The 25641-nt window shown below is 40.2% G+C and overlaps 1 long non-coding RNA gene across 1 annotated transcript; it reads right to left on the bottom strand.

Moving 5' to 3' along the window:
* Window positions 1-10737: 10737 nt before the first annotated feature.
* Window positions 10738-24841, bottom strand: LOC122699878. The gene is made up of 3 exons (XR_006342698.1): window positions 24698-24841; window positions 23442-23448; window positions 10738-10747 (listed from the first exon to the last, which is right to left on the bottom strand). It is a non-coding gene; the product is annotated as an uncharacterized LOC122699878 (long non-coding RNA).
* Between the last annotated feature and the right edge of the window lie 800 nt (window positions 24842-25641).

Below are 25641 nucleotides of genomic sequence, written 5' to 3'. Positions count from 1 at the left end.
CCCAGATGGTCGAGGATAATCTCTCTGTCATGATGTGTGCTTAGACGCTCAGTCATGTCCAATTCTTTATGACCCTATGGGCTATAGCTCACCGGCTTCCTCTGTTCATGGGATTCTCCAGGCAAGAATACCGGAGTTGTAGCTCTTCCCTTCTCCAGGGGATCTTTCTGACGCAGGGATGGAACCCTGTCTGCTGCATTGCAGGCAGATTCCTTACCGTCTGAGCCATCGGGGAAGCCCAATCTTCCCATAGTACATCCTTAATTTAACGACATCTGCAAAGTTCCTTTTGATAGGTAAAATAAATAGCCACAGATTCTGGGGGGTGAGAATGTGGACATCTATAGAAGTCCAGTATTCAGCTTGCCACAGAATATTGTGTGTGGTCTCATCTGTGTGTTTGGTCATTCGTATCCTTAAGTATTAGGAGAAAACATTTGCTGAGTTAATTCTTTATCTGTTTGGCTCATTCCATGAAATAAATAATGCTATCTTATGAATGGTTCTTAATCATACGAGACAGCAAAATCATCAATAATCTACCATTCATCATGACCGTGAAAATGTAGCATTATTTTATGCTGAAAGAAAAGAATACAACACTGCCTAATAAACAGATTCACTCCCTAAGATTGCATTTTGATTTGATACATGTTAAAATGTGATAAAATACATCTTAAAATGGATGAAATACTTGACATTGTGGTTTTAGTGGACTGCATGGCACAGAGATGGCTCAAGAATTTCCTTTCTTATCTGTAACAGTATGACTATTATACAGTTCCCATTTATGGTGGGGAACTCTGGTTCTGCTAACAGGTAACATTAAAAGAAGTACCCCAAGTGATATAGAGCTTGCGACGACTAAATGTATACACATTTCTACAGCCAGTTGTCTTTAGCAATTTCCTTTACTCCAATACAATGGACACTAAAATTAAAAATGCTAGTTCTGTTAAGGCCACATCTCTTAAAGAATTATTATTTTGTACCTTCTAGTCATAAAATGACAGTGCAATCATCTACAGCATGCATTAGATACCTAAAAGGGACTGAAGTAATTAAGTTTACATTATTTAACTGGAGCTTCCAGATCTCTGGGTTGACAGTTTGTTTCATAGCCAGGATGGATAGGAATGGAATGGAAACACAATTTTCTTTAAATAAAAAAGCAAATAGGCTGCATCCTGACGTTCCTTATCTGCATTTCACCTTTATCGTCTCAGGAACAATTCTTCCAGTACTCAGCACAGCCTTTGTGTTTTCATTATTTTCTGCCAACAATCTTTCTCTTCCTGCGAAAAACATCTAAAGTTAATAAAGAGATAAAAACCCATTTTCTTTCAGCTGTGCTTTTTCAGATTTTTCAATATTCAATTAAGGAAAGGCAAAAGTTGCAGACCACTGTAGAGGAACACTGCTAGACGACTCTGATGTTTTTCCCCTCATAATGGTATTTTTCAACTTGGGCTGTGAAAAGAAACTTAATAAACAACGATAAAGCTTCTGAAGTCCAGAAAACCTTGGAACAAAAAGAAAATTCTCATTTCTCAGAGCTCTGCTTTGTGAATGGCTCCCCTGCTTTCAAGAATATATTTCTGAAAATTCTTCTTGGCATAAAGGTTTAAACCTTATACTTTCTTGTCTACTGCAGGAAATAACATGACTTGAGATGTGGGTCTCATGAGTTAGGATCACCTGTAGCTTTGTTACCTAGCTCAACCAAGAGGAAAAATGCGTGAACTTAGAATGCGTAAACATAGAATGATTAAACTTGTGAGAACTATAGACTTAATCTAGTCCAAATCCTTCTTTTTACAGTTTAAGGAACCGCATCCAAACTGGTGCTATAGATCAATTTTTCAATTTGAGGGGTAACTTCTCATTTATTTACTATTCAATCTCTTTCAGGTTTTGGGTCTACAGAGCTAAATTAATTTGCAACTCTAAATTAAGGCTGCTACCTCGAATTCAAGCCTTCAGACATACTGAGATGGGTTTTTTGTTTTGTTTTGGTTTTTTGTACTTTCGGGAAGAAAATGTCTGCTGCAGCAATCCCGCTAACTGAGAGTATTATGCAGCAGGGTTGAAAGCACTTATTCTTTGGGACTGCTATACAAACAACTTCTATGAAAAGTGATTCCTTTTCTCTCCCTCAGAATGATTTGGATGTAAGACTGAAAAAATTATTTGGTCTATGAAACTTTATGCTTTCAAGAGTAAATACAGAGGTCTCCTCTTATCTGCAGCTTTGCTTTCCGTGGTTCCAGTTACCCACAGTGAACCACAGACCAAAAATACTACCTAGAAAATTTCAGAAGTAAATGAGTCCTTAGTTTTAAATTGCACAGCTGTGCTAAGCAGCATGATCAGGTAACTCTTACTTACTTAAAAACGGCCCCAAAGTACAAGAGTGGCCATGCAGGCAATTCAGACATGCCAAAGAGAAGTGGTAAAGGGCTTTCTTTAGGTGAAAAGTGGACGTTCTCGGCTTAATGAAGAGAGGAAAGAAAACATACGCTGAGATGACTAAGCTCTAAGGTAAGAAGGAATCTTCTGTCTGTGAAACTGTGCAGAAGGAAAAAGAAGTTCGGGCTGACTTTGCTTGCACACCTCAAACAGCAGAAGTCACGGCCACTGCGTGGTAAGTGCTTAGTTAAGGTGGAAAAGACGTTGCATCTGTACAATATTTTGAGAGCAAGAGACCACATTTGTATAACTTTTCTTTATTACAGTATGTTGTTATAATTATTCTTTATTATTATTGTTGTTAATCTCTTACTGTGCCTAATTTATAAATTAGAATTTATCATGCATGTGTATAGGACTTCTAGGAGGTTCAGTGGATAAAAATAATCTGCCGGCAATGCAGGAGACACAAGTTCAATCCCTGGGTCAGGAAGATCCCCTGGAGAGGGGAATGGCAACCCACTCCAGTATTCTTGCCTGGAGAATCCCATGGACTGAGGAGCCTGGCAGGCTACCGTCCCTGGGGTCACAAAGAGTGAGACCCCAGTGAAGTGACTAAGCATGTATGCATAGGTATGTGTGGACAGAAAAAAACATAGTATATATAGGGTTCGGTACTATCTAAGCTTTCAGCTTGTATTTCCTGTTTTGATGATAGAAATTGCTAGGAACTGTCTCTCACATTGTGAGTGTCTGATACCAAAAATTTGAGATTTGTAGATTAAATATCTTTTTTTTTTTGGTATACTCAAGCAGCATTTGCTAAACTTGTTGACATTCTGCAGTCAATGTAACTGTAATATTTACATGTGAGTCACATTCCCAATTGTACATCCAGTTTACAGACTACCCTGTAGCCATTAATTTAATTAAAAAAAATTTTTTTTAATTTAATTTTTGTATTTGGCCACACCACGTGACATGTGGGTTCTGAGTTCCTGGGCCAGGGACTGAACCCGTGCCCCTGCAGTAGAAGCATGGAGTCTTAGTCACTGGACTGCAGGGAAGCCCTGCCCTGCAGACCATTAGAGACCAAAGGAATATCACTTCCAAATTCTAGCAAGCAGGTGCAATCCCTCTTCTTTCTCTCCTGGTCTGGAAAGCCCATTGGACATCAAGTGCATGAGCATATTGGAGAAAACACTGGATCTATTGTAGTTTATTTAAAAAAAAAATCATTCCTAAGCTTTGATATTATTTCTTTATACAGAATATTTCGTATCTACTAGGGACAAAATATTTTGGAGCATTATGCTTGAGAACAGCTTTGGTGCTGCATTCACTAATTAGATCTTGGAAAAGGTTAGGAGTGTGGACAGTAGATTTTGTTTCATTTTTCTTTCAGCATTTCTTACTTTTTAAAAAATAACATGGTTATATTATTAAAAAATCAGGTTGATGTAAAAATCTATACGCTGAGAAGTCTAATTCTAACATCTGTTCCCCTTAATCATGTTCCCTTTCTGCTCTCCTGATGACCTTTTTAAAGATTTTTGCCTGCGTTTCTTTGGGCTTCCCTGGTGGCTCAGATGGTAAAGAATCTGCCTGCCACGAAGACCTTGGATCGATCCCTGGGTCGGGAAGATCCCCTGGAGAAGGGAATGGTTACCCTCTCCAGCATTCTTGCCTGGAGAATCCCATGGACGGAGGAGCCTGGCAGCTATAGTCACTAAAGTGCAAAGAGTTAGGCAGGATTGAGGGACATTCGCTTTCACTTTGTGTTTCTTCATCTATTGGGTTCATCCAAAGTTTCATTTGGGATTTTCTAAGATGTTACAGAAAAAAAAATTTTCTTAAACAGTCTAACCTATAATATACATGTATAATAAATTACATGTATATAATTTCTTTACAGCTACACAGTCTATATCATAAACTATTTAATCAGTTCAATATTGATGGACACAGGAAAATTCTACTCTTTTACTATTATAAATAATGTTGCAACAGATAACCCTGTAGGTGTGTTATTTTGTAAGCAAATGATATGGATATCTTCTGGTTAAAAAATAAGAAGTGTTTCAAATAACATGGGTTTTGAGTTCCAAGAAGTTCTAGAATCTGAAAAATGAAAAGTATCCTGACAGTCCAATTCCTTTTTTATAGTTCAGTATAAAATAAACTACCAGAAGTGGAATTGCTGATAAAGGGTAGATGAATTTGTAGTTTTTATATGTTGCAAAATTCCCCTTCTTAAGATTTTGATAGTAACACGGGAGTTCAAAGCTGGCAAACTTTTGCATTTTTGCCAGCCTTGTGGGTACAAAGCAGTACCTTTGTATACTTTGCATTTCTCTTGTTTAAGTGAGGTTAAGTGTCTTTTCATATATTGGTGTAAAAGCTGGTTATATTTGCTTTCCTGTGAACTGTCTGCCCATATAATATACCTATTTTTTGATTGTTGGTCATGTTTTTATGGAGTTCCAGAAGCCCTGTAGATCTTAAGAGATTGTGTAAGCTGTGCTAAGTCCCTTCAGCTGTACCCAACTCTCTGACCCCACGGACTCTAGCCCGCCAGGCTCCTCTGTCCATGGGATTCTCCAGGCAAGAATACTGGAGTGGCTTGCCATGCCCTCCTCCAGGGCATCTTCCCCACATAGGGATCGAACGCAGGTCTCTTAAGCCTCCTGCATTGGTAGGCGGGTTCTTTACCACTAATGCCACCTGGAAAGCCCATTAGGAGATCACCTGTTTCTAAAAGCAGCTCAGTCGGTAAAGAATCTGCCTGCAATGCAGGAGACCTGGGTTCAGTTCCTGAGTTGGGAAGATCCCCTGTAGAAGGAAATGGCGACCCACTCCAGTATTCTTGTCTGGAGAATCCCGTGGACAGAGGAGCCTGGCGGGCTGCAGTCCACGGGGTCACAAGAGTCGGACACGACTTCATGACTAAACTACCACTGTCATTTATAACATGAAGAGTGCACGGTCTTTACCAGTATGGGTGCTTAAGCTTTGGCATAACTCATCCACGTTTATGTCAGAGGCTTCTCTTTGCAGGGGCTTCAGCTCTTTCTAATTTCTCCCCTTTTGCTCTGGATCCTGTGACCCACGCCGGCCTGTTTTAGTCACCCCTTTCTCCATCTCATGTCTCCCCCTTGTTGCCGGAAGTTGCTGAATTACCCTCAGTGCATAGCATATTTACACATCTCCTATCTCAAACACACAAGATGTTTGTATCTTACACTGCCCTTCCTTCTTCCCTCTTTCCTTTTATCCAAGTTTCTTGAGAGAAAAGTTTTCACTCCATGTCTCCGTTGTCTTTCTCCAGAGCTCTGAGCTTAAATAGTCACTTCCGTGACTTTACAAACAGACCTCTAGATCTCAAATGATCGTGTCCTTCCCCCTCTCACCCTACTTCATCTCTCTTGCAGAATCTGACATTTCAGTCAGTCTTTCTTGACATCATTTCCTTCTTTGGTGGTTTTCATGATGCACTCCTGTCTGTATTCTTTAACTGTTCTATTCACCCTACCTTATTCTCTTTGTTGTCCTCATTATACATTTTAAAGGATGTGACCATTGCATGTAAGTGAAGGACTCTTTAATCCGTGTCTGCATTGCAGACCCTGGCCTCCGAAGACTGGGGTGTTCATGTACAAAGGCCCCTGATGGAGAGGCCACCGACACCAATCCCCCCTCCTCTGCCTCTCTCCCCTCACTCACCTCTGCTTCTCAGATGACTTGGATCAAGTGACCTCACATCTTTGCATCCTGATTTATGAAAAAGTAAAATGGGGTCTGTATCGTTCCCTACCTCTTAGAGTTAGGATAAGGATTTTATAGGAAAAGAAACACTGGCAATTAGGAATCCCTTCAGATTTCCCCTTCTCCTTTCCATCCTCTTTCTTAATACTGTAATTATTATTAATAGTATAATTACCATTAGTGAGTTTCAAAATTTTGTTCATATATCTCCTCCTCTGGGAAGTTGTTCCCGGCAAGGACTGTGCTGACAGTGATTTTGCTTTTAAGCCCTAAGAAATGTAAGTCTACTTGAAAAAGCAGATAAGAGAATGAATCATTCTTGTAATACTTGAAAAGTGCTAAGGTAGAGGTCAGCCATGCGTTGCTGAGGCTACCAGTATGTCTGGTACATAGCAGATGTTCAATAAATGCTTGGAAGGAGTGTTTATAAGCTGGTTTAACAATGCATGTCAAAAGAATATACTTAAAATTACATGTAGTGGTTTAGAAATCTATTTGATTTCTATCATAGTAAGATGTGCTAGGATTGGGCTCTATGATTCTGCTTCATGCTAGTGTTTGTATTTGTAGGGGATGTATTAGAGGCAATTTAAAGTGTTAATTCTCTGTTTTTGAAGAGTAAAATTTTTGTCCACTATAATTAGAACCTTGAAGACAAGTGAAACAACCAGAAATTTTTTTTTATCAGCCCTGAAAGAATTTCTTTGGTCCTGGAATTATTGTCAAAAAATCATTAATCCTATAATTTGTTAGAGCAAGAAATTTTATATTATCTCAAATGAATGGTATTTTTCTCCCTCTCACTGTATTCTTTATATTCATCTCATTTTCATGCCACTAGATCAAGAAAACTAAAGACAACTACAGAAAAGGCTCTCAGGATATCTCACACACAGGATCTTATGAAAATCAAATAAACTGAAACAGAAGAAAGAGGCACAGAATAAGAGGCTCGAAAGCCTTCTGAAGTTTTCTTTAAGTCTCGGGGTTTATTTTGATATCCATAACATAACATAAGCCGAGAAATACAGCTTTGTGACCACTGCCTCATTGTTATTTCACAACATTAGGAAGCATAATCTATGTGTTGATAATTTATCTTTGAAGTATAAATTATTCAGTATTTTCAGGGTGAAAGTCATATGGTTTAGAGTCACAAGAAAATTGCATCAGCATTCTATCTTTATAATGAACGACTAGGGTTTATTATTCCATTGACCTATGGAGACACTTTAGAGAATTAATGTAGTGTACTGTATGTATTGTATACGAGGCTTGACACGTATAAATATTCTGAAAAATTACTCATTTAGTTGGCTGGATCATTTAACAGATTTAGCAGAAATAATAATCCTTTTAGCAAATATTTGTTAATATTGCCCAACTATTGGTTTAAATCTGTGTTAAATATGTATGCAATTTGTGTACAGTGGCATTTGGAAGAAAGATTAAAGCAATCACATTTCTGTAACAAGTGGCTACATCTCTAGTTTCTGGTATACATGAATCAATTCCTATCTTCCTTAATCTCTAAAGTTCCATTAAATAATGTGACTCAGACCAATATCAAATATGATGCCTGGCACTGTCATATTTTATGCTGGACTGCAGTTCAGAAACAAATTAGACCCTTGTTCTGAAGTTCAAATGATAGTTTCGTTTCTGAGACTTAACATGAAGAATATAATCTATCCAACATAAGGACCCAGATATTCCAAGGAAAGTAGAGCTCTCCTTTTTATTTGCTTTTCAAGCAGCCTTAATTATTTTAATGTTGTTAAAGAATATGGATGTGAGAGTTGGGCTATAATGAAAGCTGAGCACCGAAGAATTGATGCTTTTGAACTGTGGTGTTGGAGAAGACTCTTGAGAGTCCCTTGGACTGCAAGGAGATCCAACCAGTCCATCCTAAAGGAGATCAGTCCTGGGTGTTCATTGGAAGGACTGATGCTGAAGCTGAAACGCCAATCCTTTGGCCACCTGATGCGAAGAGCTGACTCACTGGAAAAGACCCTGATGCTGGGAGGGATTGGAGGCAGGAGGAGAAGGGGACGACAGAGGATGAGATGGCTGGATGGCATCACCGACTCGATGGACATGAGTTTGAGCAAACTCCGGGAGTTGGTGATGGACAGGGAAGCCTGGCATGCTGCAGTCCATGGGGTCACAAAGAATCGGACACGACTGAGCAACTGAACTGAACTTTATTTTCAAGATTAAAAATAAAATAGAACTATGTTTTTTCCCTCCTACTTCTAAATAAGAAAAAAGACAAAGAAGCCAAATCTCCCTATTACTTCTCAGTTCTTAAGTGCTGAAGTTAGGCAATAGAAATATATATAACATAAAAACTTGAGTATCAGAGTAGAGAGTAGTAATTTGTGTTTTAAGCTATATGTTGAAAAATGGCAATAATTCTAGGTACATGTGTGAGTGCACCAAAGTGTGTGTGGTTTCAAACTCATTAGCCCCTGAGGGCCAAGTCACCTTCACTTAATGATTATTGCTCTGATTGGTTGCTCTGATGATAACTTGTGTTTTGAATGTCTCTGTTTCCACATGTGTAAGTGACCTCTTCATGGGCCTGTGTTTCTGGAGTCATATATGTAAGGTAGTTCTGGTCTTACTCATTTTCACAAGGCTGCCCAGGCAGCTCAGTAAAGACACAGATAACGAAATAGAGTCCCCGAGTGAAAATGTGTTTTACCTTTATTGTATAGGGTCGGAAGATACCATTCCTTCTTTATATGAGTTAGGATTGAAAGCAAAGCTCTGTACAATGACTTGCACATTAAAAAATGACTAATAAACCAACACGTTTGTTTTGGCACTTTTATTATCAGTATACTGAAGAACTGTGCATTCTCTTCACTTGGGAAATCTGGAATATTACCACATTTGGCAATTATTTGGAATAGCAGCAATGTATTCATCTGATGTCCTTTGGCCACACTAAGAATATTTAAGTGCTCTAGCCAGCTGATTCATCGATGAAGTTATATTGCCTTTCCTATACCCAGTGACAAATAGAAGGTGGAGGAATTTCCACTAAGAACATAGCACATGAAGTTTTCCTTCTAGAGCCGTAGTAGTTTTCTTATGCATTCAGTGGATTTGAAAGCAGAGACTTAAGCTTTCTGGGGATATCTTCTCATTTCTTAGGGTTCTTAAGGTGGCCTTGCCCCTATTGCCAACAATCCAAACTCAGCAATAGTTCCTAGTGTTTTGTTTCTTTCTTTCTTCTTCTTCTTTTTTTTTTTTTTAATTGGCTGAGCCTGGAATATAATAAGAGCTCAAGATATATTTGCTAGCGCATGAATGAATGATTGACTATTCTGTGCTTTTCTGTCTGAGACATTTGATTTAAAACCAAAGAAAATTTGTAACAACTTGATAGCAAATGTGATATTTTATCACTCAGTTGTTATGTCAGAGCATTTAAAGGAGGTTAGGGGGCCAAAGGCAGGTTGGAAAAATTCGTGTCCACAGGCTTTGCTTGTTTGGCTTCATTTCCTTTTTGCTTCCACTCACTTCATAGTAGCATCTATCAGCCACTGTTGCTGGCGGGCTGGGGAATGGGGTGGTCTATACAGAAGCGGTGCTGACTTCTGGATTAAGAGTTACTGTTAGTTTGTTTCTCAGTGTAGGTGAGAGCAACCTGGCCACAAATCTGTACCGAGTGGTGGCAACAACTTAGTCTTTCTAAAGGAATAATGAAAGTGCAAAGGAAGTTCACTATTAGTCACTCAGTATGTAAAAGCATATGGGAATATACCCCAGAGGAGAGAATGCCACTTCATATGGAAAAGTATGCATTTACACTTCCTCTAGGAAAGTATGTATACTTCTCTTATATCTTATTCCTTGAGATAAGTCAAATGCCAAAATATATGTATATTTATGTATATTGAATGTGTGTGTGTGTGTGTGTGTGTATTCTGGGGTTTTTCTCTGTCTAATTTTCCCACGTTCTTCTTTAAATCTCTGCCACCAGCTAAACTGAATAGATGCGAAAGAATGTGGTAAGAGGGTCTACTAGCAACTATCCCACAAAACTGTCATAAGGATTAAATAAGATTTTTGCTTGTGTTTTTTTGTTGTTTTGTTTTTGATTTTGTTTTTTAGTAAAGCACATAACACAAAGTCTGGCATGTTTTATGAGTTTAGCAAATATTAATAGTATGTCAATTATAGCAGTGCCCTCTCACTGTGATTACGCCTCCTCTATGGTTTTGCATTTTCTGCAGAGAGAATATTAAAAACAAATCCAAGGCACTTCTTGAGGTTTGACTCTTTTTATGTGGGCAAGTGAGAAGTACAGTTTTAGGAACTTGTATTCTTCCCAGGCTTTTAAAGCCTTTTCCTGTCGTCATCTGAACCTTCATTTTGTCCGTTGGAATATAAGAACAAGAAAACAAAAAGCATCTGCTTTTAACAAAGTGTGTTTCTATCTTATTGCATTGAACATTAAAACAGAAAAAGCAATATTGAAAAAGTTAAGCCACAGGGAGAACACCCAGGATGCTTGCAGGCGGACGTCAGGACCTCTAGTCCTGGTTATTGCTGGCGCTTCCTGAATCCAGGCGTGATTCCCCACTTGAGCCCACTTGAGAGACCACGCTACTGTTTCCACTTCGCCAGGGATGGCTTACACATTTCAGGAGGGTAGACGCAGTGGGAGTCAAAAACAAGAGCCATTTCCTTTACTGCATTTTTCCTACTGCTGCTAAGAACTTTCCCATAGGGTGAATTTCTCGCATAGCTTTCCATGCTCCTTTTCTAAACTTTGGTCCTGCTTTCCAGTTTTTCTTCCCCATTCTGGTCAACCACAGATGACACAACAAGGCCAGGGCCGAGACCTGACCGATCTGACACTGCTTAGACAGCAAGCCACTTTTAGCTTTAGAGAATTTATTGCTTCCACGGAGAGGGGAAGGAAGAGTGGTACAGATGCCAGCTGCCAGGCCTGTTCCCACACAGCGAGCAGGAGGTCACGGGTACCTCTTCACTGGGCAGCCCATCTGGACTGCAGCTAGGTAAGCAGACGGGCTGTGTCGTAACCTGAAGAAGCCGAAGCCGAAACTCTCATACTTTATCAGGAGCAACGAGACCCTGTATCCTGACAACCTTCTGGAGGAGACAGAAAGTGGGGTAGAAGATGCCTGAAGTAACACATCATCAGCCCCCCGATTCATACCCTTCTGGGTGAATCTCAAGTCCTCTTTCCAGGACTCTGAAGCCTCCTGTGGATCTTTGTAAAGCTGCCAGGGCATCATGGAGAAGGCATTCCCCTGCATTTCTTTAAAAAAAATTTATTTATTTTAATTGGAGGCTAATTACTTTACAATATTGTAGTGGTTTTTGCCATACACTGACTTGAGTCAGCCATGGGTGTACATGTGTTCCCCATCCTCAACCCCCTCCCACCTCCCTCCCCATCCCATCCCTCAGGGTCATCCCAGTGCACCAGCCCTGATCACCCTGTCTCATGCATTGAACCTGGACTGGTGATCCGCTTCACATATGATAATATACACGTTTCAGTGCTACCCTCTCAAATCATCCCTCCCTTGCCTTCTCCCACAGAGTCCAAAAGACTGTTCTTTACATCTGTGTCTGTTTTGCTGTCTCGAATATAGGGTCATCATTACCATCTTTCTAAATTCCATATATATGTGTTAGTATACTGTATTGGTGTTTTCCTTTCTGACTTACTTCACTCTGTATGATAGGCTCCAGTTTCATCCACCTCATTAGAACTGATTCAAATGCATTCTTTTTAATGGCTGAGTAATATTCCACCCCCTACATTTCTTAACTCTTTTCCTCCAGGTCTTTGACCAGTCTTTCAGGATAGTTCATTTGTGTCCTTATACACACACAAAGTTGGAAGATCCTTTTAGTCTATAACATGGGCAGTGCGTATAAATCTTACCATCCTCAAAACTTGGTTGGAACGTCTTTTACAACCCTTTGTTTTCTTCAGAGATGGCTAGAAATTCAGTCTTGGTCATGAATGTGACTCCTTTTCCTTCAAGACAATGCTGAAGCGAGACAGTGCGAAGCAGTCCAGCAGAGAAGAGGGGGTGTTCTCAGCTTTGCTCCCTATTGGACTCAGGGACCCCACCACTGTGACTCTTCACCTGTCCTGCTTGCCCATGTGATGCGTCTGTGGTCAGGTTGTCAGTTTCAGGGTGGTGTGCCGCTCTCCTGGGGGAGTAAGCGGGGTACCAACTCATGCTTCGGGGCTGTGCCAGATACTCTGAGTGCAATTTCTGTGTCTTCCCTAAACCCCCCAAAACCTCCTACCCATATGTTTCTCTTTGTAGCTTCTTCTCAACCTCCTTTTCTTAGGAGTTAATCGACATAATCTCTCATGTTGAGAGATTCTTTTAGGAATGCCACGTTCTCCTTTTTAGGAGTGGGTGTGAACAAACCACAAGCTAAAACCAATATATTATTATTTTTTTTAGTAACTCACCCTGTTTAGCACGTTGAATCATCAACAGATCACGTGGAACTGGAAAGAGATACACAAAGAGTTGACCTCATCCTCAAAGTTTCTGATGTTTTTTCAAGTATTTGCTAAATAGATAAACATTTATAGAGCTCAGAACTTATTTTTGCAAGTTATTTTTAGAGGCAGGCCAATGACTCATGGAGATATTATTCAATCCACTGTATTATCTCTAGATTTTTTTATTCTTCTCTAATTACTTGAGAACAAAATGTTGATTGTGCCATCTTACAGCAAGGCCTCACCCTAACTATTCTTATTTACTGATAATTGTGTGAGTTCACTGATTACACTGGTTATTAGATGCTTGCTGAGAGTGGGGTCAGTATAATTATGGGCTGAGATCTGGAATTAGAATGACGGATAACTTTAAGGACAGTTCCCTCAGGTGGGGATAGACGCAGTCAGGAAGCTCAAAGTGAAAAATGTAATACATTTGGACCGGTAGGGTGGTGGCCGAGTACCAAGAAGGCGGAGACAAAGAAAGACTTAGGCCAAGGGCAGTGTGCTTGCCGGTGTGGAGTGTGGAGAAGTCCAGGAAAAAAGCCCTGCCAAACGGTGGTTGTTCCCTCTCCAGATCTTGCTTACCAGCACTCATTGAGGGGTGCAGACAGGTTCAAAACACCTAGTCCCTGGGCCAATCCTGCCCAAACTTGCCAATACCTACAATAAGAAGCTTCTGCCTCCCACAAGTGGGGGTTTGAAATTTATCTTGCTTCTGTACACGGGGTCCCTGAGATGAGTTCCTAATCACCTGATCACCATATTGCAGATTTCTTCTCAATCTCCACTGTGACATACTTAACTCATTAGGTGCTCTGTCTGCATTACAAATAGTTACCGGGAAGAGAGCTATAACACCAGCTCACTCAGTTATTTGGAGACTGGGTGTCTTGGTTATCTCTGAATGCTCCTTTCTTCCTGTGTCTATCTATGGTAACTAGTTCAGATCTTTCAACCAGAATTGCCACTCACAGCTGGGAAACTCCTGTCTTTTATATCAGGAGTCTGTTAGGAGTTAGTTCTGGTCTGGCTGGACCCAGAGTTCACTCTGATACTTTGGCAACCATGGTTTAAAGCACCGGTTACTCTTTGAACCATGGACTCTGGCCCTTCCTGACTCCCTTTCCCCAGAAACCATCATTAACTGATGCCTCAGTATGCCTCATGGATAAGTCCACATAGATTCATTGGCTGGCTACCATTCTACGTGTCCAATTTATCCTGGATACATGCACAATTTTTTTTTTTTAATTCTTCAGCCAGCTTTCTTAACAAACCTAAACTCAGGAATCACACTGAGAGATCAGCCTGTTTCAATTTGTGCAGAAGTAGAGGATTTTGAGATTAAAAAGTTTAAATTTTTGGTCAAAAAGCCTCCTACCATATACACTTTTTCTTTTGAGATTGTTTCAGGGGAAGATTTCTAAATGCTGTCCGCGCCGAGAAAATTCATTGTTTTCTCACCATGGAAAAAGATGGCAAATGATGAGGGTGAAGATAAGGCTCACGGATTCTCACCTTCTCACCTTCCCCTTCAGACACCGACAATGGAAAGATCTAAGGATCACCTTCAAGATGCGCTCACAGATTTGAAATTTACACACTAGTGACCCTAGTGCTTTTAGTGAGTGCCAAGACAGGGAGACATCAGCTAGGAGTTTTAGAGGCACAGGTTTTGCTTTCAGGACTCTGGTATTCTTACTTGGATATGTGTCTAGACTCAGTGGACTGTTAAATGTTTACCAAGTTCAGCTGATACAGATGTTCACTCATACTGGCGGTGTCCCTGCCACCTAACGAAGCGTCTCAGCTCATGAATCTCTCTTGCCACTCGTCCTGACAAGCTGGAGCGGAAGAAGCTGCCTACAGATGGTGTTTCAAGTGTGTGCCGTACCGTGGGCTCCAAACACATGTGGCCTTTACTCAGGTTGCCAAAACTCATGGGGCTCTCACTCACAGTAGATGCATCTGATTAAAAGTATAAGCAGTGTTTTCATGATTAGAGGGGGAAATATTGCCTTTCTTGGCCAAGAAGCAAATTTTAACTGAGCCCTCTGAAGAAGAGAGGAAGCAAGAGTCACTAATTTTAAAGAAGTAGTTTGTCCTAGATCCTTGTTTGTTACTTCATTTCATCCGTGTAGGAGGTCTCGCTACTTGGCTTTGTCAGATTACAAGTAACTATGTTGGAGGAGACCCTTGAGAGTCCCTTGGACTGCAAGGAGATTCAACCAGTCCATCCTAAAGGAAATCAGTCCTGAATATTTATTGGAAGGACCGATGCTCTAATACTTTGGCCAAAAATGATGCAAAGAACTGACTTATTAGAAAAGACCCTGATGCTGGGAAAGATTGAGGACAGGAGGAGAAGAGGATGAGATGGTTGGATGGCATCACTGACTCAATGGACATGGGTTTGAGTAAACTCCAGGAGTTGGTGATGGACAGGGAGGCTTGGCGTGCTGCAGTCCATGGGGTCGCAAAAAGTCAGACAGGACTGAGCAACTGAACTGAACTGAATTGAAGTAACTGTGATTGGGGGCAATAGCACCCAAATCCTTTGTGATTGCAATGATTCCCTGTTCCCTTGAGTCTCTGCAGGCTTTTCACTAGTCACATTTATCATTCCTTCACCACTGGCAAACTGATGAATGTCCATTTCCACATCGAGTGAGGGATCCAAAGTTGGACACACATTTGCACCAAAGTCCAGTTTTGAGAGAGAACTATTGGGAAAGTTGAGGATACCTGGGGAGCAGAAATTTCACTTTTGGGAAATGATAAACATTCCCGGTTTGTCTATAGAACTGAGAACTCCTCAGAGATATCCACTGGGTTTAGCCCAGTGCCTGTTTACAGTCGGCACTCAATAAAAGTTTGACTGTATAAAGGAGTGAATGGCCTTGCCTAACACAAGCAATTGATACTGTATTTAGAACAGACGAGTTTTATCTCTCTTCACTAATGTTTTCTTTGAATCGTACAACATTGAAAATAAAACTGCAAAATTTTAGGAAAAAGAAGAATGAGGTGACTATTTTACTAAGGGTTGAACATGTCTTATTTAAGTATCGTAACTACTCTATAAATAAGTGCTATCCCATTGTATAGATAAGGAAATTGAGGCATAAGAAGGCTCACAGAGCTAGTAAGTGATAAAGCTAGGTTTAAACCCAGGCTGTCTCTCTTATCCTTTCTCATTTTCTACTTTGGGTGTCTATTTCAGCTTCCTCTTCGGCTCTAAGAAGTTGGATGCCATATCCAAGACTATCATGTGATAGGGTCTCGAACTTTATCTCTTGATTATCAGATGTATCACTTTTTCTCCTATAATACATTTTTTTTGAGTTAAAAAGCCTTTTCTATAACACATGCCCCTCAAATTACCACCTAAGTCCCAGAGATAACTGGAATCAACTGGTGCTGCTGATAAAGTACACAGGCTAGGATGCTATCAGTAGCAAGAGGTAGGAAATCCTGAGTCAGCTGGTTTATACAATAAATAAAATACATTATAAATGAAAACAAGTATCCCCAAGGATGAGTGGTGCTGAAAATTAACCTAAATACACCGACACTCCTACAGATATTTACAGGGTTAAACATTTATTAGTGAGCAACTGAAAGAAAGGGGTTCACATAATCTGTTGTTCACGCTTGGATAAGTCCCCCTCCCACCCCTTTAACACCTCAGCCCACCGTCTTGTCTGAGAGAATTGCCGGAAGGCAATATCTAATTCCTGAGATAAGATTCTGCCATCCTTACAACTGGTTGCATGCTGTTGTTTAGTCACTAAATCAGGTCTGACTCTTGCAACTCCATGAACTGTGGCCCACCAGGCTCCTCTGTCCATGGAATTCTCCAGGCAAGAATACTGGAGTGGGTTGCCATTTCCTTCTCCAGGGGATCTTCCTGACCCAGGGATCGAACCCGCGTCTCCTGCTTGGCAGGCAGATTCTTTACCACTGAGCTACCTGGGAAGCCCAGAGACTAGCTTGCTTAGAAATTTAGCCGGGGGCAAAGTCCCAAGGAGTATAGGCTTCTAATCTTACTAGATTCTTATTCTCTCTTCATGAAAGGAAAGATTGCTAAAATAATTTTAGCAAGTCCATATAACTTTAAATATTTTTAATTTCACCAGTGAGAGCCCAATTTTAACATGCATCATGCTTGTCAACAGGCTGCTATTTTTATCACTAAAAGCCCTTTTCTGACATTCAGTATGTTAATTAGCCTAGTGTAGGTTACTGAGGAAGACAGAGCTAACAGAAGTTCTTGTAAGAGCCCTTCTGGAATTTAGATTTCCGGATACAAGTGCCAGGAACTGCTCCTGTGTGCCTGCGTCCATTGACTGGTCCTGGACGAGGAATCTGTGATGAGAATGCTTGGAGCTCAGCCCAAGTTACACTTACATAATATCGCAATGTTTATGCTGAAGCATTAAGTATAAAAATTTTCACAGTGGCATCTACATTGGTTAATTCAACAATTAAATGGAATCTGCAAGAATCCTAGCTCCCCCAGCGTCTGCCCTGCCATCTGACTGTGTCTTTGACTAGCACCCTTAACAGTAGAGAGGAGATGATGGCTCAAGTTCTAGGCGCCATCCCGTTTAGACTTGATACCATCTCAAAGGAAAAGGGGTTGGGGGTGGTAGACATTCCTTTGTGTGTTCCTTAGACTTTTATGGATATTGGTAAACTTCATTAGGACTTAACTTAAAGTCATATTAGAAGTGGGGAAAAAAAACATAGAACTTCATGAAATGAAAAAGGAAGAGTTGTTTGAGAAGGCAAGATCTGCAACATGTGGAATAATTTTTTATAAGTGTGAATATCTTTAAGAGCATCTTTATTTGACCATTTATCCCATATTCTCCCTTATTCCCAGCTCCCTTTTTCCTTTTTTTTGGTTGATTTGTCTTTGCAGCTGTATTCCCACTCACTGAGAGTCTGCAGTTAATACCCCGACATCTTGAATTAGGGGAAGGAAGATACAGCTTTAATGAGCATTTCTAGCTTTGATAGTTAAGCTAGAGTCACTTCAGGCTCCCCGATGCATTCTCTTCTCAGTGCATGCTGTTTATCATGTTAAATCTGGGATGAACTCGTCAGGGAATATTCCTGATTTGAGAACACAGAGGCCAAAGAAAAAAGATTTGCTAGGGCACTGTGCTCACTGAAACCATCCCTCAAGAACGCTGTGGTCAGGCCATTAGCTGCCCTTTCCTGTCCAGCTAGAATCTCACTCAAAAACCAGTGCTTGACATTTTTCAAAAATGTTTGATTTCAAGCAATCACGTCCAACTTATTTCTCTCCTCCTGGCTAGTCTTAAGATGAAAGAAATTGCAGGGTGTTTTAAAAGCAGACTAGAGAGCCCAGGTCAGAGGATAAGGGCATATTCACTAAATATTTACTTCTCCGCTGTCTTTAGAGAAAAGAAGGTAGATGCTGGACAAGTGAAGGATCTGTTTTTTTGGAAATAAAAGGAAATGAATTAAACTTTCTGCGGATTATAGAATTGAATTTTAAAAGCTTAGCTCTTTTCGCTCAGTCGTGCCAGACTCTTTGCGACCCTGTGGATTGCAGCGCACCAGGCTCCTCTGTCCAAGAGATTTTCCAGGCAAGGACACTGGAGTGGGTTGCCATTTCCTTCTCCAGAGGATCTTCTCAACCCAGGGCTTGAACTCGGGTCTCCTGCACTGCAGGCAGACTCTTTAACGACTGAGCTACAAGGGAAGCCCCTTTAAAAGCTTAGGCTTATTTAATGCAGAAAAGCAGCAAGTCTAGATGGATCATTTAAAAGGTATGGTCAGGGAAATGCAAGCAGATTTAATTGATATGCTTAAAACTTTAAAACTTTCATTTTATATGACCCAATTCAGAGCTAGTGATGAGAAGACATAAATAACATTAGAAAACGTCTAAATATACTATGAATTGTATCTTAACATTCACATCTAGTAGAAGGTTGTCTTTTTTAAATGCATCATTAAACTTCCCATCATCATTTATTTCCTCTCTGCTGTGACATCATTCTTTCTTTGTCCGTACCCCCATCCCACTCCACTAACACACACACAACGCAGACACACATATACAAACCCGGTTCCCTTCTGTGGTACCCAGCTTCGTTAACAGTGTCACCATCCTCCTAAATTCCAAATCTTGAAAATGTTTTTTTTTTTTATTTCTTCCTCTTTCAGTTCTCACAACCGATTACTGACAAGCCCTATTGATTCTACTCTGAAATACTTCTTGCTTCCATTTCTTTCCTTTATCACTTCCCTCCTTTCCCCTACTGTTACACTCAGAATTTGGCCATAACCTCTCAGTGGGATTCCTTGCCTCTGGCTTGTTCCCGGGGGTCTATCTTTTACACCTTTACTGCTGGAACATTGTTTTCATAGGATAGCTCGGGCCACTCCGCACCACCTAGACACTGAGATACTTGAAGGTCTTCTGCAACTGGCCCTCTGTGCATGAAGAGTTTTAGCCACGCCCCCCAGTGTAACATCCATACTCTAGTCAACAACTACATTATATACTCCCCTCCTTTTATACTGTTTTACTCACAAACCACTAGACACTTCTTTTACCCTCTTTGCCTTTTTCTCCTTCCATTAACACAGTCCCCGTGATCTCTCACATCAAGATGCCTCCATATTTCAAGGCCTTCTTCCATGGTGTCTTCCCCTGTGACTTTCTGTCCCTCTTCAATAACCTCTCTAGATTCTGCCATCAAAGAGCTTTATCCGTATTCTGTTATAGTACTTATCATAGTCTCTTCTGAGTTGTAATTGGCTCTGTGCCTGTCTTTCTAATCAGTCAGTGAACGTCTAACACAGGGCTTCAAAAATAGTTTGGTTGTTGGATTGGGTTGAATTTGGGAGCTGATGGTACATTCTATTAGCTTATTTAATGCAGAACCCAATCAAATATATTCTTTGACTTTCAGTAGCAACCAGGAATGACAGCAAAGCCCATCGCCGGATTTCTCTTAAAGCCCACTGTGATTTTTAATATCCATGAATGATAAGAACATCCCTTATATTGTACTCTAATTTTTCTTTTTCCTTCTGTATGCTTTCTGTACCATCTCAAGCTGACTTTCTTACTGGAGTTCCTGCACCCGTATCTATGATTTCTATCTCCCTTTGCTTATTTGTACTCCTGTTTCTATGCTGTGGTGGGCAGCTTTGAGGTTTGCTTTCCTGGTATCATTCTCCCTTCATCTAGTGATACACACTAACCTTTCTTTGGAGGGTGATAGGAATGGGCATGGCAGAGTTCCAGGGAATCATATTCTAGCTCCACGGCCACGGGTATGGGCCCAGTTTGATAGGCATGTGTTCAGTGAGACTCCAACTCAGTACTATGACTTTGATGAGTGAAACGAAAAGTTCTCCTCCGGGTGTGATTCCTAAAGCGATGAGAGCTAAGCCTGGAGTCGGGCCTGAATCTCTCCAGCCCTCCAGCAAGAACCACCACAAAGGCTAGCTGTGCAAAATACAGAGACTAAATGCTGCGGACAGCATTTTCACTAAGCTGATTGGAGCTGAATTTCCTTCCCACGTAGCCAAGCGTCCCTATTATTCACATACAAAAGATAGGTTTCCTCACCGAAACTACCGCTTGGAGCATCTCTCTTTTACACTGATTTTTAAAACACCCCGCTTCCCCACCCACTCACACACAGCCAAGCCATTTATGAAAGAAGTTTTTTAAACATGATAATAATGATGCTTGTATGATTTGGCTTTTCGGAGGGCTGGAAGAATGTAAAATGCTTGAAAATGTGCCTGGCATATTATACCACGTTAATGTTAGTTTTTGTCATTGCCATCAGCATGCTTTCTATGTTACTCATTACAGTAATCAGGTCACACAGTTGAAGACTTAAACCCACTGAAACTTCAATTTCTAGAAATGTTTATTTGTGAATTGGCTTTTATTTGGTTGGGATATCATTTCTTGACAGGTTATACATTGCTCTTTGTATGAACGACTTTCTATGTTTGGCAGTGCATTCCATTTAAAAAATGTAATATAGATTGTGTTTATCAACTCTGCTCTTGGGAGATGCATACCAAAGAACATAATACTTATACTGTGAATTTCTGTATGCCTTTAAGGTGGCTGAAAAGACTGTTTATTTCATTTTGCAGATAAAAGAGAGATAGCAAAAGAACATACTTCTCAGTGGAAGCCTATTAATGGGGACGATGAAACATTGGTCTCTAGATTTCTAATCTAGGAAATGAGTGTCTCTTAAAACATGAGATTCAAAATTTTCAGTATGACCCTCTTCTTAATTTAACATTGTTTTGATTGGGAATTAAGTTCCCTGGTTTCTGATTTTTGCTCTGACGTTAATTAACTGAATAATTTTGAACAGACCGTAGAATCTCTACTCACCACAGTTTCTTCCATTATAAAATGAAGAATTTAACATGCATGCCAACTTGAACATTCTCTAAATTCCTTTCAAGGAAAGATTTATCGTGAACACACTTTAGAATCACTGCTATCTGCAAGACAGAAGAACTTCCAAGAGAGGCCCTGAAAATTCTTCCTTTAAGTATGCAGATAATATTCAGTTTGTAAGATTCATTTGAAGAAATAAAGAGAAATAGCATGTATAATGCAAAAAGCTTTAGATCAATTTAAAATGAGAGCTTAAAGGTCGCAAGTTCAGTTCATTCTAGTAAAACAAAAACTAATTAAAGTGAGAACTAAGACTCAAATTGGGAAAAAGGTGGTGAACTGTACAATCACACTGCATAGCAATGGGGAACAGGGTTTGGTGGTTAGGACAGAGGTCACCGAAATTGTCATCTTATGCTGGAGGAAGATGAGGAGATAAACATTTACTTTTACCAGTAATAAATGCTAGTGCATTTATTAGGCTCCACACACGTGTCTAGAACTGAAAAGACTCTGAGATGAAGCTTTTGCCCGAAACTCCCTGCTGAAGTGCAGTCAGGCTATATAACTTGGCATACATTCTGAGTCAGAGCTCTTTTCCCAAAATTAGCTCTTGGACAAGCACACGCACAAGATTTATTTCTTTTGGGTTTGTGTTAATTAAAAGCAGTCAAAGTGAAATCAATTCCCTCTCGAAGTGACAGGCTTGCTACCTATCAGAAGAGCTGCAACAATTAGCTTAGGCCTAGCAGTTCAAAGCACTTATTCCCTAGTGGATTACCTGTATCTAGCAATTCAGTAGACAGGTTTATAGATTTAGGTTTGTAGATGTAGAGAGGTATATAGACATTAATAGAGGTATCTTGTTATTGACTGTACTGTGTTCCCTCAAAATTCATTTGTTGAACCTTTAACCCCCAACGTGACAGTATTCAGAGGGAAGGACTTTAGTGGAGTAATTAAGGTTAAGTGAAGTCACAGGATGGGGTTCTAATCTGAAAGACTAGTGTCCTTCTAAGAAGAGGAAGAGATATTAAGAGAGATCTCTCTTCTTACACAGAGAGGATGCTGTGTGAGGACCCAGTGAGAAGACAGCTGTGTGGAAGCAAGGGAGAAAGGTCTCCCCAGAAACCAGCCCTGAAGTCTCCCTGATCCTAGACTTCTGGCCTCCAGAACAGTGAGAAAATAAATGTTGCTGAAGCCACTCAATTTGTGGCAACTTGTTGTAGCCTGACTAGTACATAGACATCATCTGCCTAGATATGCAGTCTATCAATCACCTATCTGTCATCCATCTATCTACCCACCCATAATCTGTCTCTCTATCTGGTTACATTTTCTTATACAATTGAGATTTTTACCCAACCCACTTTATTTGCCACTTTATTATTTACTTGCCCCCAGTTTTCCCATATTTAATACTTCACAGTGAGGTATAACTATACACTGATTTTTCATTCTGTAGTGAGGAACACAGGGCCCCCAAAGAAAATCCTGTAATTCAGTACGTTATCACTATGTCAAGTGGGTCTCAAGCTAAGGGCTGATATTGGAATCACCCAGGAAGATTTCTTTAAGCTTTTAAAACTAGACACACTTTCTCTGGGGGTTTTATCAGAAGCTTCAGAAGAGAAATGGTATGCGTTGTTTGAGACAGTTCGTCTGCTAAAGCCTGTCTAGACTGTCCTTTCTCCTGCCTCCTCTAACTTTAGGAGGAAAATATCAGGCTGTGAGTGTTCCCAAATCATAACCTTTGGGGGTTCAGTGTGTGTCGTTTAAATATATGTTCCATCTCTCCAGTCAAAATTCTCGAGTTTAGGTGTATGGTTTTAATCGTTATAGTTCTGTTGCTCAGCCCAGTGGTATAAAAGGTAGGTGGGTATGGAACAAACTCAGGATGATGCTTCATCCTGACATCACCTATTTTAGACACCCGACAGAATTATCCTGCACCAAGAGAATTTAATGTTGCCACGTGTGCTAAAACGGTGGCCCCAAACTTGGTTATTTCCTCATGTCACCTGAATTATCACCTGCAGTCTGTTTTCACTCCTGCTCCACTGCAGTCTGTTCTTAACATAGCAACAAGGCGAATCCTTTAAAAACATCTTCAGTGGCTCTCCATTTTACTCAGGGTAAAAGCCAAAGTCCTTACGCTGTCCTGTAAGTAGACTAAACCTATGTTCTAGTTTGCCTCGGATAGACCTCCTTTAAGTATGCTGGTTTGGTGTAATTTATTTTTTAAATTTACTTCACTGAAGTATAGTTGATTTACTATGTGTTAATTCCTGCTGTGCAGTAAAGTGATTCCATTATACACACATATATGCTTTTTCATACTCCGTTCCATTATGGTTTATCACAGGGTATTGAATATAGCTCCCTGTGCCATGCAATAAGACCTTGTTGTTTATCCTTTCTGTATATAATACTTTGCATTTGCTAATCCCAAACTCCCAAGGCAGCTCTGCCCCACGCCCCTCCCCTTTGGCAACCACAGGGTGGTTCTCTATGTCTGTGAGTCTTTTTTTAAATTTTTGCACATAAGTTCATTTGTGTCATATTTTAGATTCTGCATATAAGTGATATGATATGGTATTTGTCTTTCTCCTCCTGACTTACTTCACTTGGTATGATAGTCTCTAGATCCATCCATGTGGCTGAAAATAGCATTATTCCATTCTTGTTTATGGCTGAGTAATATTCCATTGTGTATGTGTCTACTCTGTCTTCTTCATCCATGCATCTTTCTATTCACATTTAAGTTGCTTCCACGTTTTGGCTGCTATGCACATAGGGTGCATGTATTGTTTTGAATTATAATTTTGTTTGGGTATATGCCCAGAAGTGAGACTGTTGGATCATATGGTAGTTCTACTTCTAGTTTTCTGAGGAAGCTCCATACTGTTTTAGGGCATGGCAACCCACTCCAGTATTCTTGCCTGGAGAATCCCATGGACAGTGGAGCCTGGTGGGCTACAGTCCACGGGGTCACAAAGAGTCAGACACGACTGAAATGACCTAGCATGCGCAACGCACATGATTATTAAAGAAGTGTGTCCTCTTTCACTCCAATCAGGTCCCAGATTGTATGTTAAATTTCGGTCACCACCTCTCTGATCAGGCCCCATGTAATCTCTTTGGACTCCTTTCTTAGCTCCAGCCACTTGGCCTCTGTGGTCCTCACACACCAGACACTCCTACTTTTAAGGATTCTTTTTTAACTCTTCCCACCACATGGAACACTCTTTCCCAGATATGTATATAGCTCCCTCCCTCACCTTCTTCTCCAAGTCTCCTCAGATCTTACCTTCCCCAAGAGGTCAGCTCTGACCACCTGCTTAATATAAAAATTCTCATAGAATGAACAATCAAACATGAAATATTTTTCTCTAAATTCCTTTTTTTAACCTTAAATATCATCTTCACTCTTAGTCCTAACAAATTAGGTGGGTGTGATAAACGTTACATTTTCCCTAATATACAATCCTAATGTTTATATTAGAATAAATGTATAAAAGCTGAGTAAAGATAGAGAAAAATGTTCAGTGTTCCACCTAAAATTATCACATGACAACTGTGTGTACTGAGTTGCTACAGTTATGTCTGACTCTTTGCGACCCTATGAACCATAGCCCATCAGGCTCCTCTGTCCATGGGGCTCTCCAGGCAAGAATACTGGAGTGGATTGCATGCCATCCTCCAGGGGATCTTCCCAACGTAGGGATTGAACCTGCATCTCTTATGTCTTGTGCGTTGGCAAGCAGGTTCTTTACCACTAATGCCACCAAGCAAGTTCTAGCAATGTGCATGCTGGATTTGATGGAACGATACATGAAAGTTTCATGAAAATTCCAACACAGAATTCTGAGACCCAGAAGCTCTGTGTCTATGCTGAAATGTCCAGTAGTCCCTCATTCAATACGGAGTAAGTTTACTGTTTGTAGTTGAATACACCTCCCAGGACGTTCCTAGCTAGTATATTGTATCTTACTGGGCCCAAAGAGAGTACATTATAGTATATCTTGATAGATGTTGACATCCCACTTGTGAGTTTATTGTATCACCAGTCTTTAGTTTTCCAAATTCGAGGGTTTCATTCCAACTACTAGGTAATTTGATTCTTTCTTACTTGCTTGGCACAATCACTAAACCTCTTATCAGGCTTGTTTTTGCTGTTGAATTGGCCAATCAAGCTTAATTACATTCAGCTGTCTGACCCCTTCTAGTTTTTTTTTTTTTTTTTATGCTACAAGGTTCAAATTTAAGAATCTAATCTAGACTTTCTGAAATTAAAAATAGCAGATAAGGGAAATAGAAAGTGTGCATATGAATATACTTGGAATAAAATAGAAGAAAATAGAGGACGAATAACTCATGGCATTAAACAAATGGCAGAAGGACATTGTAGCAAAGGAAAATAATGGAACTAATTTTCATTCATTTGAATCAATTCCAATTTGATCTTGAATAGAAACTGCCATTTAGAAAGCTCAAATTATCTATGATTTCTCCCTTTAAA

Source organism: Cervus elaphus, chromosome 9 (genome assembly GCF_910594005.1).
Source record: "Cervus elaphus chromosome 9, mCerEla1.1, whole genome shotgun sequence".
Taxonomy (NCBI): Eukaryota; Metazoa; Chordata; class Mammalia; order Artiodactyla; family Cervidae; genus Cervus; species Cervus elaphus.
The sequence above is the reverse complement of the archived record's forward strand: the minus strand, read 5'-3'. Positions and strand labels throughout refer to the sequence as shown.